The sequence below is a fragment of the Benincasa hispida genome, chromosome 4, assembly GCF_009727055.1.
Source record: "Benincasa hispida cultivar B227 chromosome 4, ASM972705v1, whole genome shotgun sequence".
Lineage (NCBI taxonomy): Eukaryota > Viridiplantae > Streptophyta > Magnoliopsida > Cucurbitales > Cucurbitaceae > Benincasa > Benincasa hispida.
In genome coordinates this window covers 58,473,158-58,492,009 of record NC_052352.1, presented here as the reverse complement: position 1 = coordinate 58,492,009, position 18,852 = coordinate 58,473,158, and positions in this window count along the sequence as shown.

Genomic DNA, 18,852 nt, shown 5'->3' with positions numbered 1-18,852 from the left:
TTTGGATCCCAAGAACATATTGTGCTTCTCCCAAATATTTGAATTGAAATTGCATAGCAAGTCATTTCTTGACGTCAGCCATAAATTCTACCTCTTTTTTATGAGTAGAATATCATCAACATACAAAACCAAAAAAGCGACAATTCTGTTAACGATTTTCTTGTAAACACAAGGTTTTTCAATATTTTGTTCAAAGCCATTAGATTTGATCGCAATGTCAAATCTCATATTCCAGGATTTAGACGTTTGTTTTAATCTATAAATGGATCGATTAAGCTTGCAAACTTTTTGCTCTTGACCCTGTTCTATAAACCCTTCTGGTTGAGACATATAGATAATCTCCTCAAGATAACCATTTAGAAAGGTTGTCTTGACATCCATTTGCTAGATTTCATAATCATAAATGTCAGCTATGGACAAGAGTATTCTAATAGACTTTATCATGGCAACCGGAGAAAAGGTTTCTTCATAGTATACTCTCTCCCTTTGGGTAAACCCTTTTTCCACAAGCCTAGCCTTATAGGTCTCTACCTTACCAGCTTGGTCTCATTCTCTCTTGTAAATCCACTTACAACCAGAGAGAAGGTCTATATCTAGGTTAGAAGGATGATTAGTCCACTTTTTCTCAGGGGTAAGCAATTCTAAAGATGTGTGATGGCACCTATTCAAGGTATACACGGTATAGGCTATAACTTCTGCCCAATAACTTGAAGGAACTCTTAACAAAGAGCATCCATGAGCGCGTTCGGATCTTTCCAATTTCATTTTGACCGAAATACAACATATACATTCTAATAGATAGTTATGCAAATTAACATTAATTAACGACATGCTTTGATAAATAAAATACAAGGGAATGAGTTCTTATACCAGTTGAAGACTCTCTTCAAAATCGAACTCAAACGCAGCGGAAGAACCTCTACGAACTCTATCTCCCAGCAAATCAGTTGGCTATGGCAACATGATCGTCTACACGAATGGCAGCAACACGAACAAGCACGAACAAGTAAGCAGTAGGGATGACACCACCAGTTGGAGCCCTTAGTATTCTCAGAGTGAGAATCCAAAGTGTGGTCTTTGGTGAATTTGGTAGAGGTAGGAGGAAAGGCTAATCGTGTAGACGATAAGCAAGTGGGAGGGAATGCTATCGTATAGTGGAGTGTTTATCATTTAGACAAAGCTACACGATCGTGTAGATTTTACTAAGCGATCGTCTAGTAAAAGGTATCGATCATTTAGAAAACGTGGCACGCTAGGTGATCATTTAGGAAAGCTAAGCGATCGATTAGGGAAAGGTGTGCGATCGTTTAGACGATGAGACTTTATCGTATAGGCTCTCGGGTAAGCGACTGATACTTTTTCACATCGATTGCGATTTTTTCGAGCTTTTTGCAAAATGAAACAAATTTTCATTTTATTCTTCAATTATAATAACCGACTTCGGATTCTCCCACTAACGCACGACTTAGGAGAAGTTTTCGGCCAATTATCATATAATTAACCAATTTAATAATAAATGAATATAATCATATTATATTCTTACCCTATAATTTGATATCACATATCTACTATATTAATTTCTCCTCCACTTGATATAAATCATATTTATATCTAATTTCTTCCAATATAATGTATCTCATACATTTAGTCAATTATATCATATATAATTAACCAGTCCAATTATATCATATACAATCGAACTCCCTCTTGTCAATTTGAACATTTAAAACTGACCCAAACACTGATTATCATCTTTATCCAAGCTACCTAGGGGACCTAATGGACCTGTGGCTCGAAGTACGTGAATAATTGACTAAACTCTTTAGCCACAAGATCCACCATCTGTTAACTAGCAGACATTCTACTAAAGACTAACAACTGAATTCTTCTTACCACAGATATATTTCTATGTCCATCGGATATAACCAATCATGAGTACGATGACCCTTCACAGATGCTCATAAGTATAACTGAGCCAATTTACTATTTTACCCCTGTAGTTATATCTCACTCCTTAAGTACCATTGATTCCTGTAATGAACAATACAACATAGTCCAACTATGTGTGAACACCTCTCGGGCCAAGAAAATGTGTGTGGCGCCACATTGTTCAAGCCCTAGAATCAACCCTTAAGGGAGCTATTTATCTACTTACCCCTGCTTTGGGGAATGAGTAAATTCCATCTTGTGTAGTTGAGTTTCTAGCTCCCAAATTAGACAAATCCCCAAAATGGTAGGTTTGAATCGGCGACCTGGCCACTCGCACCCATACAAATCAAAGGATCGCCTTCAATGGCAAGAGTTCCCAACTCACTAAGGATTCAGGTCATGTTACCTATGGTCATCCTAGTGAAGTGAAGTTTCTGTCATGAACGATTAACGAGACGTTGACACTTCGTGGTCAGGTCTTATACAAACTCTTTGTATAGGACGCCCCCGCTCGCATGTCCTCTACACGAATGATCAGGATCGAACCATCTGTGACAAGTCACAACACCTGTGACCATTCCACAAAGCAGGCCGCATCCGTAGCGTTACCAGGATAAGGTTTCCCTCTTATATCCATATACTACAGACCATTTTGGTTATCACTCAAGACATGATCCACTTGTATGTCACCACATACATGCTTAAGCTACATACAGATAACCAGGGATTTTATGTTTATTTGGTTTGTGGTAAAGCAAATAAAATATAGAACTGAGAAAAATCAAGATGTGAAGTAAATATTTATATAATATACAACACAAGCATTCGTACAAACAGTTTACAAACTACAGCATATGAGACTTTAGGGCATGAACCTCAACATAACTTTCCCCTATGATCATGATTTTAGCCCTTTTTTAAAAAAAAAAATCTTATCTCTCATGCATCTTTAAGTCAATATTTTGCGAAATTAAAGCTTTGCATGCTTAAAATTGGTTATCTGGTTTGTATTTCTGTTGTCACCCTAAAAGGTCAACCTTTTACTTAGTTGCTTGTTTTAGAGAAAACTAGACAAAGTGTATAAAATAGGGCCTACATTGAATTAAAAAAAAAAAAAAAAAAAAAAAGAGAAGAAAAAAAAATAAAGAAAAGCAAATTAGTTGCAATTCTGACAAAAAAAAAAAGCATAAAAAAATGAGGCATATGCTAGCGTGCCTACAAAAAAATAGTGTGTGTGTATGGATAGAGGTGAAAAGAGCTATCTCCGCCATGTCTAGTTAGGGCCTGGCGAGAAAATAGTTATAGGTTCCTGACAGTGGAGTGTGAAAGCTAGCCCTCTAGGTAAAATAAATGCCCTTTATGTTTGGTGTATATGAGTTTAGGCACCCTTCTTTTAGGGTTGCCCTCTTTTTTGCAAGTGTGGTATATCTGAGGTCGATAATCGAGCCAGTGTAGGAGGAAACGGGATGAGGACCTTATAAAACTTTTTCGAGCCATGCAAGCTTAACTAGCAAGACTCTAGGCTCACTCATGCATAAATAGATTAAGAACCATTCTTAAACTTGTGTTTCATTGATTTATCATAGTTGATTTTCATTTTTTATTACAAATTTCATTCGGATTGACTGTTGAGACTGAAGTAACAACCTTGCGAATTAAGATAGCATATCTTTAATTATTTTATATTCTATTTGATTGTGTGTTTCTACCTTGCTCGGGACGAGCAAGAATTAAGTTGGGGATGTTTGATTTCTCTAAAAAAGAGTTATTATTTCTAGCTTAATTCGGGCTTATTGGTGGATTTTACGTGTTTATTTCCCCATTTTGAAGGTGTCGAGCAATCAAGAGGTAGAATTGGGGATTTGAATCGTATCGGGGTTAATTTGAAGCAATTTAGAGTTGATTTCAGCTTTTGGGCTAGGAGTTCAAAAGACCAAAATGCCTCGGCCGCAGCGTCACAACGCTCTTGATTTTCCTAAGTCTAACGCTCACCTGACGATTGGAGGTAGTAGCTTGGAGTGCAGAGGAGTGTTGCAATGCTGCCTCTAGCGTCGCAATGCTCCAGAGATTCATCAGCGCAACCGTCACAACACCACGCGATGCTCTAACCCTAACGCTTGTGGACATAATTGGTAACGTTGCAACGCTACGATCTTTGACGGACAAAGAACGAAGCACATGCAGAGAGACCGTCAGGCCTAGCGTTAGACTTCCAGCCTGACGCTCCTCTTTAGGGGTAAGCAATTATAAAGATGTGTGAGGGCACCTATTCAAAGTATACACGATATAGGTTGCAGTTTCTGCCCAATAACTTTCCCCTAAGATAGCATCAGAGAGCAAACACCTAACCCTTTCCATTATGGTTTTATTTAATCTATCAGCAACCCCATTTTTTTGAGGTGTATACCTCATTGTTCTATGCCTAGTTATACCATTCTCACTATAAAATTTATCAAAGTGTTCATTGAAAAACAGAAGCCCATTATCGGTTCTAAAGTATTTTAACCTTTTAGATGTTTGATTTTCTATCGTGGCTTTCCATTCCTTAAACTTCCCAAAAACTTTGTCCTTAGTTTTAAGAAAGTATATCCAGCTCTTCCTAGAAAAATCATCTATAAAGGTTAGAAAATACCTTGAGCCACTAAGGCTTGGTGTAGGAGATGGTCCCCATAGGTCAGAATGGACATAGTCCAATGCTCCTTTGGTGGTGTGCTGAGATTTTGTGAAATTTTGCCTGGTTGCTTTACCTAAAATGCAGTGTTCACAAAAGGAAAGGTGCTCACTAATACCTTTGGGCAGAATTCCTTACTTGGACAGTGCTTGCATTCCTTTTTCACTAATATGGGATAGTCTTTTGTGCCACAAATCAACCTCTGTTATGCTTGTTGTTGAAGTTGTGTAGGCACTTGTCATCATCTCTACTCCACTCACAATGTAAAGGTCATTGACCTTTTCACCAACCAACACAACTTTGGAATCCTTGATCACCTCAAAAACTCAATCTTTTCCTCTGCATTCACACCTAATGGAGTCCAACATGCCCAAAGATATCAAGTTTCTCTTGAGCAAAGGTACATGTCTAACATTTCTTATAAGCTTGATTGATCCATCTTTTAGCTTCAAGGATAATGAACCAACCCCTTTTATCTTGCAGGCTTCATTGTTTCCCATGTACACTAATTCTCCATCTATTTCCTTGTAAGTATTAAACCAAGGTCTGAAAGGTTTCATGTGATAGGTACAACCGGAGTCTAGTACCTAATCAATCTTCCCAAGAGAACTGATTTTGTTGGTTTGATTTCTGGTAGAGGCTAAGGCATCAGAGTAAAAGTAGGAACCTTCAACCACTAAAGCTTTTAGTTGTTTTCCATTCTGATCCTTCTCTTTTTCTTGGTTTTTCCTTTTCAGACTGTAGCAATCTCTCATCAAGTGACGTTTCTTCTTGCACTAGTTGCATCTCAACTTGGTCTTAGGTTTGTGCTCTTCACCTGACTGGTTTTTATTCCCTTTAGACTAGTTTTGTTTGTTATTTCCTTTGGCAAACAACCCCGCTGCACTAGGCTGTTCCTTCTTGACTGACTGAAGCTCTAACTCTCTAGTTCTTAATGCTGAAATGATGGCATCAGTGGTAGCTGATTCTCTACCATATTTCAAAGAATTCTTCACCTTCTTATAAGCTTCGGGTAAAGAGTTTAATAGCACAAAAGCCTCATTCTCGTCGCTAATTTTCTCACCAAGGCTCTTGAACTCTGAGATTATCCTCTTGAACTCATCCAAATTATCTGAAAGAGGTTGGCAGAATCCATCTTGAACGTGAAAAACTTCTCCCTTAGATACATCTTATTGGGGAGATCCATGGTTGCAAAAAGATCTTCCAACTTGACCCACATCTTGTAGGTCGTGTCTTGATCTATTACTTGCTTCAAAATACTATCAGTAAGATTCAGTACCAGAGTCCCAAATGCTGTAAGCTCCATGTCTTCTCTTTATTGTGTTGATATAGTGAATGACAGTGTTGATGGGTCCAAGAGGGCCTTGTGTGCTCTTTGCTGTCCAAGAATGACTTTGATTTTGGCCTTCCATAGGCCAAAATCGCCTTTCCCATCAAACTTCTCAATCGCATACCTTACAACAGCCATTTCTGATCCAATTGAATATCGAGTCTTGATTTCTTGAGAATCTTGAAGCTCCAAGAATGTTGACCTTGAAAAATTGTTGGGCTGACCACTCTTCACAAGGCTAAAATACTCAAGATCAACACTGGAGAGATGAAGAAATGACTCAGAAATATTCTACATAATCTTCGATACTCAGAACTCGATGCTCGACTGCTCCCTACTCGATCCTCGATGAGAATTTCCTTCTTCGTCAGATGAGTCTCTGTTAAATCTTCGATGGAACTCGATGATAATAGAACTAATACTCGATCGTACTCAATGGTTCTTAAACAATACTCGATGCGACTCGAAGGTGAAAACGATGAACTCGAAGCTACTCGATAGTGACGAATAGATGCACGATTGACTCGATAATTAGATTACTCGATGCGATTTGAAAGATACGTGAATGGTACGCAATTTTCAGTAAAGAGACACTCGAATGAACAAGAAAGATAAGGCAAGAAGATGGAGACACAGTGTTAACGTGGTTCGGCAAGATTGCCTACGTCCACGGGAAGATCTGAATTCGTTTACTGATGAAGATTGCGTATAGATTTTTGTTGTTTACAGAAAACTAAGAAAATGATGATAGCTCTCTGATTCGAATTTAAAATCAGTGGTATTTATAGAATATATCAGCTGACCATTTACAAAGTTAGTTATAAACAAATAAAAAATTGAGTTATTTGAGTCAAAGCTTCTTCACAATCAATGAAGCATGATTTAAAATTAATTCTAGATTTATTCATGCAACAATGAGTTCAAAACCCTTCTAATTAAGTCCTAATCAGCCCCAAATGGTTTTAAATGGCTCTCAATTTGTTTTCCCCTACACTGGCTCATGCACCAACCTTCAAACACCAAAACAATCAAGATGGTAATATTTCAACTAAGGTGCTTGAAATTTAACGCTAAGGATCCCTAAACTTGCATTTATTTTACCTAGGCGCATTAGCTTTCATACAAAGCTATAGGGAACTATACTCACACTTTTCTCACAAGTGTCCTAACTAATCACAACAAGGTAGCTCTTTCTACTCCTAGTCATGCATAACATTATAAGTTCATTTTTTTTTAATTCATTTCATTTTTTTTCATGGTATTTCTTTTCATTGCAAAAATACCTCAGCTGATTTATTTTTTTAAGCAGGCATATAAATCATTTTTTCTCCCTCAATATTACATTACAACTCAACATGCAAGATGCTCTTAAATCAGTGGGCCCTACCTTGTACAAAGAAGATTTGCCCCCTTCTCGTGCTCAAAGAATACTACATTTCTGCTTCTCACTACCTTTTTCTTTTTTCTGGATCGTAGAGCCTATAACCATAATCTTCATCCCTATACCTAATAAAAACACATGAATTGGCCTTCAAATCAAGCCTTGACCTTTTTTCTTTAAGTACATGCATGTATGCCTTGCTGTCAAAGACCCTGAGATGCAAATAAGTGGGATCATGCCCCTTCCATGCTCTCTGGGAAATCTCTAGCCAAGAGAAATTAATGGAGACCAATTAATCAAATACACAGCACATTGCACTGCTTCACCCCAAAATATCTTAGGAAAAGATCATACATTCTAAGCATACTCCTCACCTTCTCCACAATGGTTTTGTTCATCCTCTCAGCAACTCCATTGTGTTGTGGTGTACTAGTCTCTGTCTTCTCATGTCTAATGCCATGTTATGAACAATAATTCTTGAACTCATTCGAAGTATATTCACCACCATTGTTAGATCAAAGACACTTCAATTTTCTTTCGGTTTTCCTTTCTACCATGACATAAAACTTCCTAAAAATCTAGAACACTTGGCTTTTTGACTTCAACATATACACCCAAGTTCTCCGAGTAGCATCATCAATAAAAGTGAAAAAAATTTTATTGCTACCAAGTGACTCCACCTTAATAGGCCCATAAATATCATAATGTATCAACTCCAATTTTTCTTACCTTGTGGTGGACTTCTTAGAAAAGGAAATTATATGTTGCTTACCTAGCAAACAATGATCACAAGGGTCAAGAGAAACTACTTTATCAATAGAGATAAGAGATTTAATTGCCAACAATCTAATCCCTTTATCACTCATACGTCTTAGCCTTCGATGCCACAAATTTGGAGAATTCTTTTCTTCTACTTAATTCAACTCAAAAGAACTTATACTCAAGTTTGTTTTATACAAAGAGCAATACAACACACCTTGAGCAACTTTTATTGATCCCTTAGACAATTTCCACTTACCATCACAGAAGGTATGTTGAAATCCTTCTTGATTAGGGAAATTTGCAGACAACAAATTAAGGCATAAATTAGGAATATGGTCCACATTCTTTAATGTAAGCGTGCACCCAACACTTGTTTTCACACGAATATCACCTAACCCAACTATGCTAGTTGAGCTCTCGTTTCCCATCTTCACACTACCAAAATCACAAGATTGATAGTTCATGAAATACTCTCTTTTGGGAACACAATGGTATGAAGCACCTAAATCTACCACCCACTCTATGTTTGAACTCTCTACATGATGACATTTACTGGTTGCATAAATTAAGGTGATAATATTATCACTCCGACAAATAATTGTTGTAATATTTTTATGATCTTCCTTTGAGTCTTTCATTTATTTTGTTCTTTCTTCCAATGATAGCAAAAAAATTTTATATGGTCAGGCCTTTAATAGTAATGACATGTCCTAGTCTCTTTGTCTTTAGACTTGGATCTCCTTTTTTTAAGTCTTTAGGTCCCTTACTCTTGTTTCTTCCATGATTTTTAGCAACAAGAGCATGTGAATTATCAACTCCCATCTCCTTTCTTCTTATCATTTCATTGAACATGCTTTGTTTGATAACATCCAAAGACAAAATACCTTGTGGAGCAGAGTTACTAATAGTCATAACCAAGGTTTGCCAAGTGTCCGACAAAGAACTCAACCAAAGTAAAGTTTGCAATTCATCATCAAAATTAATCTTTATAATAGTTAACTTATCAATATAATATCATGAAAATCAATCAAATCCTCATAAACAAACTTCCCGCCCTTCAATTTCAAATTAACAAGTTGTTTGATTAAAGAAGCTTTATTATATGTTGTCTTCCTTTCATAAAGACCTTCCAATTTCTTCCACAACTCATATGGGTCGGTCTCCTTAGACACATGGTTGAAAATGCTAATATCAACCCACTCCCTAATAATCACCAAAATTTTTCTCTTTAACTTTCCTCAATCTTTTTCTTCCATTTTCTCTGGTTTTGCAGGTTTAGAAATTGTGCTATATGCTTTTGTGATTGTTTCAATTGGATCAAACAAATCTCTGCAATATGAAAAATCCTCCATCATCGATCTCTAGATGAAATAATTGGTTTGTATCAATTTTATCATTGAACTATCTCCACCATTACTAATAGACTCCATAAAAATGATTAAATTAAAACTCTCTCTGATACCAACTGACACGACCCAAATAGTATAAAAACAACCCACTAGGATCTCATAAAAATAATTAACTAAATAGTATAGAAACAACCCACTAGGATCTCCTAAAAAATAATTAATTAAATAATTGTTCTCCAAAACACCACAAATAAATTATCAAGCAATCAATTAAAAATAGATAGCAATAAACCACAAAATTCTGGAAAATTAAAAACAAAGAGCACACACGAATCATACGTGGAAAATCCTTTCGATGTGAAAGAGTAAAAACCGCGGGACTTGTGAGGAGTCCACCCTTGTCAAATTATCTTATTAGGATAAAATTGAGGGGGAAAAACCAAGAGCAGTCATACAAAGGCTCGCTACCCACCAATACTTTCATACCTAAAAGATGAACACTTGAGAGATAAAAAGAATGAAAATCACCCAGTTTTACAAGTTCTGTTTGACAACGATTACGAACAAACTAGAGCTCCAAACAACGATTCAATCGTTGAAAACAAGACCTTATGCGTCTTGAAAAGGCTAACCAAATTTCAGCATGATCCAACAATTTGAACTTCGGAAATCAACAACTATGTGAAAGCTATCATTGAAAAACCGAACTGCCATTTTCTCTCTGATTTTTTACTTCTTTTTTAGTCATCTTCCCTTAGGTCATCCCTATATCACATAAAAGAAAACTTAGGGCTTACAAAATGGTCCAACCCAAAAAATTAGGCCCAATTGGTCTTACAAAACACAAGTTTAAAATAAAGTCTGACTTGTGCCACAAGTGGGATGGATACCTACAACACAAAGGCTATGATAATTGTGTTAAGATAAGTAAGTGAATTTATACAACTATTTTAAATTTTTAGTTGTACTAGATAAAATGAGGTTGCATCTCAAATCTTATTAACAATGAGAGAAGTAACTCATCTATCTTATTAAGATTGAGAGGTCCTTTGATTTTTCCAATGTGAAAATCCTCAGTGGTGCCCTCTCAAGATGACGTCTCTTTGGATATACCATTCATGGACCATATTCCAATTTTTTGTTTTTGAATCGAATGCCTGTTTCGGCTTAATGAAGTTTGGTGTCATATAGGATAATATGAAGTTCATCTCGAAATCAATTGACAATAAGAAGAATCAACTCATTTATCTTATTAAGATTATGGGGTCCCTTGATCTTTTTCAACATGGAGATCCTCAACCATATATACATTTTAGTTGGAATAATACTCTCCGTCTTTCTCATTAAAACACTAATGTTCACTTTATCAACTTGTTTTTTTTTCTCTTTTTCTTTTTTAAAGATTTGATTAGTTATGCAAGATTTAAAGTTCATAAGATGTTATAATTCTATCTTCTAAGAAAGAATTCTCCTTGTATGAGTCGAATTAAATCATAAAATAGAGATTGATGCATATACAACAAAGTTGACTATTTTCGAAGATCATATACTTAAAAAATCCTTTACAATACACGCCAGTTAATAAAAATCTATACATCATCTTACAACCTCAAGGTCATATCATTTATAATCTAAATATACTCTATCATTAAAAGTACAACAAAATAAATAAATAGAAGTACCAATAATAAGACCACCTATATTCTCTTCTAAGTTCACCCTCAGGTTAAAATCCTATAATAATCATCCCCTTTTCTCTAAGATTTACCTAGAATCTTCATCTTTCATGGATTAGCTATGTGTAGCAGATTAAGAAATCAGAGAATTGTTTACCTGTCATAATACAGTTATTCCTACTAGTTCTACGAACTTCATACAACTCTGTGCTAATACCAGTAGAGCCTGAGTGTGCCCACTTTGAGTTTCACATGAAAGAATTATTTGTTTTGATTAACATTCAACTATTGACAAAAAAAAAAGGGGAAAAAAATCAAGAGACTTCTTTGAATCAATCTTTTCCATAATAGAACAACAGTGATGATAAATTAATGTCCTTAACTTAAAATGTAACCAATAATGTCACATATCTCTACTATAAAAACCAAATTACTTGATGCTCGGAACTTTTGAGTCAAGTAACATGTAAATTTGATGAAATTATAACATCAAGAATAATGAAAAAAGGCGGTGGTTGGCAGAAATTTCCAGATTTTTTTCATTCCGTTTTTACTCGACGCTTTGTAAACGTCAAGTAATTTGTGGTTTATTTATTTTAGGGTTTTATTAAAAAAAAAAAAAAAAAAAAAAAAAAAAAAGCGGAGCTTTCATTTATATTGCTATGTTTGAACTCTTTTTTCCAAAATATTTGATATCTTTATGTAATTTTTCTCCTTCTTCCCTTTTTCTTGCATTTAGTAACCATTTGGTTACATTTGTTTTGATGGTCAAACAAAAAGTGCCCTCAAAGTATCCGAAGAAAGGCCCATGCGACAATCGAAGGGACAACAATATCTTGTTCTTGTTGGGAAACTTGTCTAGTGAGGTTAGTGGTACCAAACAACTCCATTTTAAACCATTATTCTTGATTTTGTTATTCAACCATTGGTTATAGCTAAAATGTTTGAAATGAATACGTTTTTGTGTGTGGACTAATTGCATTTAATCCCAGAAAACTATGAAAATTGAACATGTTTTGAGATTGTAAAACTACATGGAAATGGGAACCGTTGAGAATCGAATTACTTTGTACATTGGTTTGCTCTGTGTTTTATAGTTTTAGTACTGTTTCGACACAACGCCATGCACCCACTTGAGTAGGATTCCCCCTGAAGTTGACCGTAAATATAACTGTGAGTATCGCAGCCGACGACGGTGAACTTGTTCAATATGCTGAGCTCGCCATACAGCGATATATTGGTTACTTCAATAACCTCGTAATCTATTTATTCTAAATAGTTATTTCTTTTAGAAGGAGAATTATAATGCTAATATTGAAATTTAACCGCGGTTGTTATTTGAGTGATTACCTAATCTCTATGTTGCTCAATCATCAAGATTTGAAATGGTAGATTGAAGTGGTTTTGTCGATATATTAATTTGGTAAACTTATTTGTAACTAAAGCTAAATGAGTTAAATGTGAAGCTAATTATAATGCTAAGCTTGATTAATTGTTTAGACTTAAAGTTATTGCCATTAATACTTTCTCTTTTGTTTGTACATTTCAAGGAGTTGAAGATAATCTCCGATGAGGCTTTTTCTTTGAAGTTACAGTATTATGGTGCTCGGAGGATAGTGCAGTCTCTCTTTCTTTTTATTACATATGCTATGTGTTTCATGATTAAGGATCATAACTCGTTGTTTGTATTAAGTGTATTGTGTCCAAATGAGTCTTATTCACTTGTTGGGAGAGATAGTTTGTAATGTTTGAATTATCATGAGGTTGTTAGTGTTGTAATATTGAAAGTATTGATGTAGAATTGTAATTTTGGAATTATTTATATAAATGTTAATCTAGTAACGTTGTAGATATAAAATTGGGAATACATATTATTTGTTTAAATGGTTGACAAGATTGAGAATGTCATTTATTTGGTTGATGAATATTGTTTGTCTTATATATATCAATGTGATTATTGGATTTCAAAAAAGGAGCAATTGTATAGGTAATTTCTAATAGTACAATTTTTTTTTTTTTAAATAAAACACATACAAACTTGACAAGCAGAACGTATAAAATATTTATTAAGTTGTCAGTTTTTGGATGTCAATAAGAAATTACATTTAACAAGTAAAAACTGTCAAGTTATGAAAACCTTGATCCATAATAAATGTAAAGAATCTAGGTACTTGATACTTAAAATAAGTCAACAAATCTCAAATACTTGACAGCTATAACGTATCAAGTAAATTACAGCTTAATGCTTTCAGCCAGTAAAAAAAGTTCTCTTATTCTTGATACTGGTTTACTTGACATTTTTTAAAATGTCAAGAACACTGATACTTGACTGCAAAAAAGGGTCAAATAATACAGTTTTTGTAGTAATGTATATCCATTATTCTCTTCTATAGTTTCATTCACAACCAATCCATTATTGCTCAAGTGAGTTAGCTCCCAAATTATAATCCATTATTGTCTAAGAACTCCATCATCTATTCTTCCATTCAATTGTGAGATCATACTTGATGCAGTTTTTCTTGACATGTATAATTTTTTTAATCTTGGAGTTAGAGGAAAATATCTCAAAACCTTTTGTGGAATCGTTCTTCTTTTTATTTGTTTGATTTGGCTTCCACCTAGATTCTCCACAACTGAACATTCGTCAGCATTAACATTTTCCTTTCAATATAATTAGCAATTATTGGAGTATGTATCTATCTTCGAGTAATCAAGCACTAAATCTTGAAGGATGTTATTTGTCTCATAGTACTTATTACATAGATCAGTGCCTTCTAGAAATGCACGTTTTAATAACTAAAGTAGTAAAGTAAATTATTTATTACTCTAAAATCCAAATTATTTATTACTCTAACATCCAAGAGATTTTAGATGAAACAACTTCATAATGAAAGATAACTTAGAAAATTTTCAACAATCTTTAAAATTTAGAAGCATCCTCATTATGTTCTTCATTATAACCCTACTTATTTGGTTCTCCATTACCAATCGAATTATCAGTATTAAAAGCATAAAAATGATCATTTAGTATTTTAAAAACATCTTCATCATCAGTGCCATTATAATTTTCTCCTACTTCAGAAGTAAAACTTTCTTCATCATACATTGCTCATCTAGTATAACTTGAAACTTTGCCAAACATAAGAAATCGGCTTCAACATCCACTACAAGAAATCGCACTTCTCCCGATGTGCAAAATCGTCGGGAAATGATGGAAAACGCGTTGAGAGATCCTCTCCTGACGACGAACAGATCGTCAGGAGTTTGGTTGGGAAAAATCCATCGGGAGTGGAACTCCCGATGCAAGAAATGGTCCGTCAGGAGTTGTTCCTAAAAATCCCGACACATAGAAGAGGGTGTCAAGAGTTCCCTTAACTCCCGACGTTAGTATACGTTGTCGGGAGTTCTAGGAGGATGAGTTAGTATACGATGGTGAGTTACTATACGAAGATCGTCTCAAGATTTAAGTACTGCATTATTGCATCTATTACATGGACAAGATATTTGAACAGACTTTGCATGCAAAGATCCAAAATCTAAAATCCTTTTAACTCTATTTCTATTGTTTTGCCATACTCAAATTCCATTTTGCATCCAACTTTTATCCATATTAGACAATGAGCTGATAGTAAGAATGTGATATACTTTTTTTGTAAAAAGTAATTAAGAGACTACCTAAAATCAAATTATTACTTTAAGTTAATTTATCTAAAATTTTTGGAATAATAATAATTATTATCAACATCAAGAGAACTAATAGAGACTAATTTTCCAATTTTGCAATGAAGAAACAATTCCTTCCTTTCCAGCCACACAAGACAAAGAATGATTAGATAAATTGAAATGGTAGAATATTCTTTTCATATGACACACCCTTTTCAACCAAGCTCCCCAAACCTTGTTTGTAATATTTGCATTTTCAGATAGCATGTGTTGAGTCTAAGGTTCATTGCTGATATTGGGCAGTGTTCTTTAGATATATATATTGTTTGGTAGAATATTATTGGCCACTTTCCATGCTAAAATCTTTATGTTTTCATAGAATTAATATAATAAATGATGAAACTTTAGAAGAAGAAAAAAGGGGGTGAATGGAGCATTATTTTTTTGAAATTTATGAACTCCAAGAGATATCTATGGTTGTCAAGTTTTTGAATTGAGAGGACCTTTGGATTGAGGTACCTGGGATGAGAATAAGAGTGGGAATGGGTAAGGGATACACATCTTTATTTGGTACAAGTTTTGAAGCTTTAGGTATGATAATAAGTTGTTCCCATACATTCCTTGTATTCATGGATAATACTCATCTAAAAGTGTCGGTTTTCTTGATACACTCTCTCTTCTTTTAATACATGAATTTATTATTTTATTTTATATATTATTAAAATTCATGAATATTAAATTTATAATTTAGAAAGTTATATTAAATTTTAAATTATAATATTTGAATGTAACTACTCCAGAATGATAAATAAATTAATTAATTATATAATAAATCATAAAGAACTAATGCATAATACCGTTAACTCATTAATAAATTATATGTAGTTAATTAATTATCTAATATTTTATGAGATTATTTTTTAAGAATTATAATTAATTAATTCATTATTTTTTAATCATAAAAGGTTATATTTATTTTTTAAATTGATTTTGATTGTTTTATTAATTAATACATCATATTTATATAAATTCATCAAATTGATATATCAAATTATGTAATCAAGTAACTTTAATCATAAATTACTCATTTTACAAATATTTGTAATCAATAATTTAGTTAATATTATTATTTGATAGTTAAATAATTAACTTTGCTCAAAACTTTGAATTGAATTTATTTTTTTCAATTAATCTATAAAAAATTTGTAGAGGTGTCCGTGATTAATTTTATAAATAAAATACAAAAATAATTTGTTACTATATAATTTTTATAATATTCTCATGTACAATCAAATATAGTCATCCTTTTTTTATTTTCAGATATATCTAATTTTTGAATATCTTTAAAATCCTAAACCAAACTATCTCTGGTAGTCTTATCTCGAAATTAGTGAGTTTTGGTAAATTCTTACAAGGTTTTTCTTGAGTAGGTCTCATTTATGAGATTTAGTAAAATTCTTTGTTAGTTTTGGAGTGGATCTTTATGAATATATGGTCTCTGTGTATGGCAATAGAAACAAAAACATGATGCGAAAAGAGTTCACGGGTATATTTGGTTTCATGTGCAATCTCTCTCTTCAAATTACTAAACAATAATTCATTGAATACAATTTTGCATCAATAATTGCATTTTCATTCAACTCACAAAATTAACGAGTTGTTTAGGACAAGGAGTGAAGTTCAGAACGTTCCAAAAGTTTAAAGTCTGAGAGTTATAAATTTTGAGGAGTTAGTAAGTTTGTATACGAAAAGTAAAATTGTGTATCTGGAATTAGTAAATTTGTATTTGGAGTGCAGAATTATTAATCTAAAGTTATAAGTAAGTTTGTGTTCGAAGTGCAAAGTTGTTAAACCTAGAGTTATGAAGTTTATCTTAGGGGTTTAGCTGTTTTTTTTCTTCTATAATTTTTTTTTTATACAAATTTGAGTATTTATTGTTTTTTTTTTATTATTATTATTATTATTATTATTATTTTGTATTTTTACCATAAACTCTAACATTGTTAATATTTATTTTTTTATTTTTTTATTTTTGTATTTTTTTTTTCAAATTTATTTTAAGTATCAAGTTTTATTAAATTTAACAACATAAGTTAGATTGGTCACATAGATAAAAAAAATGGAAAAACAATGAAAAAAAATTCGTAGATCTGAAACTCAATAAAAGTCACAATAGATCTGAGAATAAAAGAGAAAATCGAATAAGCCTAAAGAGAGAAAATCGAATAGAAACCCCAGATATCTGAAAGAAAAACATGATCAAAAGCACCGATATATGTAAAAAAACCATTACAAATTTGGAATCACACGATTTTGTAGGGAAAAAGGTTTAAACAGATCTAAAAAATAGATGAAATTTGTTAAATGCGATCTTCAACTTGACATCTTATACGAATGGTGAGGTATCTCTATCTTTTCATCGAGTATATGTTTAATAGTTTCGAGAGATCACATCTCGTTTAATGAGGTCATCTCTCACCCTCTGGTTCATCTCTCCTCTTTTGTTAACTTCTCCCCCTGCTCTATTGTCTCACTTCAAATTTACACTCGTTTCTTTTTAATGAAAGTCTCATGGATAGATTTTTTTTTTTTTTTTTTTTTTTTTTTTTTTTTGGTAATATCAAGATTTTTAGAAACTTTATATATAATGAAGAAGGGACATGAAGATAAATGGTTTCCTTTCGAGATGATTTTGTATTAACATTAGTAAAAGGTAAATAATAATAATAAGAAGAAGAATAAAAATAATTTACCATCTACTTGGCAAGATGTACCAACCATGAAAGTATTTTCTATCTAAACTTAGCTCCAAAATGTCTTATGCATTTCTAAGAAAACATTCAACAAAAGAAAAACCCATAAAAAAAAAAAAAAAAAAAAAAAAAAAAAACTACTTTTACCTCTAAATTATTACTTTGTTATTTACTTTTTATCAATACTTTAAAAACCAAGCGAAATTTTGAAAATTAAAAGAAATAGTTTTTTAAAAAACTTATTATTATTTTTTAAATTTGGCTAAGAATTCAAGTAATAATTAATAAAGAGTAAATCACTATAAGAATTTGGTAGGAAATATACTTAACTTTAGAAAGCAAAATTGTTATCAGACAGACCTAAACTATCTAATAGGAATGTTTTTCTAAACCTACATTCATATATTATATTTGCTGGAGACAAAAAAATGTTTGAGGTATCTTTTCATGAATTTAAATAAAGAAATAGGTGTCATTTCATAATCAATTTTGTTATAAAATTGTACCCAAGAAAAAGAATGTGAATGATGAACCAAATTTAAAATGGCAAAACCACACACCCAAAAAGTTTCTCCATGGGAAAGAAATTAGAAGGAAAAAGAAATGCAAGTCTTGCATGTTTAGGTTCCTTTTTCTTTTTTTCTTTTTTTAGTTTATTATAATTTACAACTATCAAAGCTACAAACAAACACAATTGCCATTTTTCTATGTCAATTTGGTTTGTTCAAAACAGGCTATAAAAAAGCTCTTCGTTCTTGTTCCTCTTGAAGAACTAGTTTGGTTTCAAGATGGCTCGTTACGTATCAGGCCACGGAGCAATGTCGATGCGTATGGTGTTCGTTGCCATTGTCGTGTTGATGCTACTTGGCTTGAAACATGGCGATGCTGCAACTTTTGTTGTTGGGGGCTCTGATGGATGGAACATGAACATGAAGGGATGGCCAAACGGGAAGGTGTTTAGAGCTGGTGATTTATTAAGTGAGTTCAGATTATTCATCCATATTATATGGAAGTAATTTTTCAGTTTAATTAATTTTATTTATCATCATTATTTTCTCAAATTAGTTTAATTTATGAAAAAATATTTTAAATGACAAAACTATTCAAAATATTTACGAGTAATAGCAAAATATCACAATATATTTGTGATGGACCGCGATAAACTGTAATAACACAGATAGATACAAATAGTAGTCTATCGTGATCTATCACAATCTATCTTAGATAAATTGTGATATTTTGCTATTACTTATAAATATTTGAAAATAGCCCTTGAATTTCCTTGCTTTTTACTTCATTTTCATGTCTAAACAGCTTAATATTTTGTTCACATTTTGA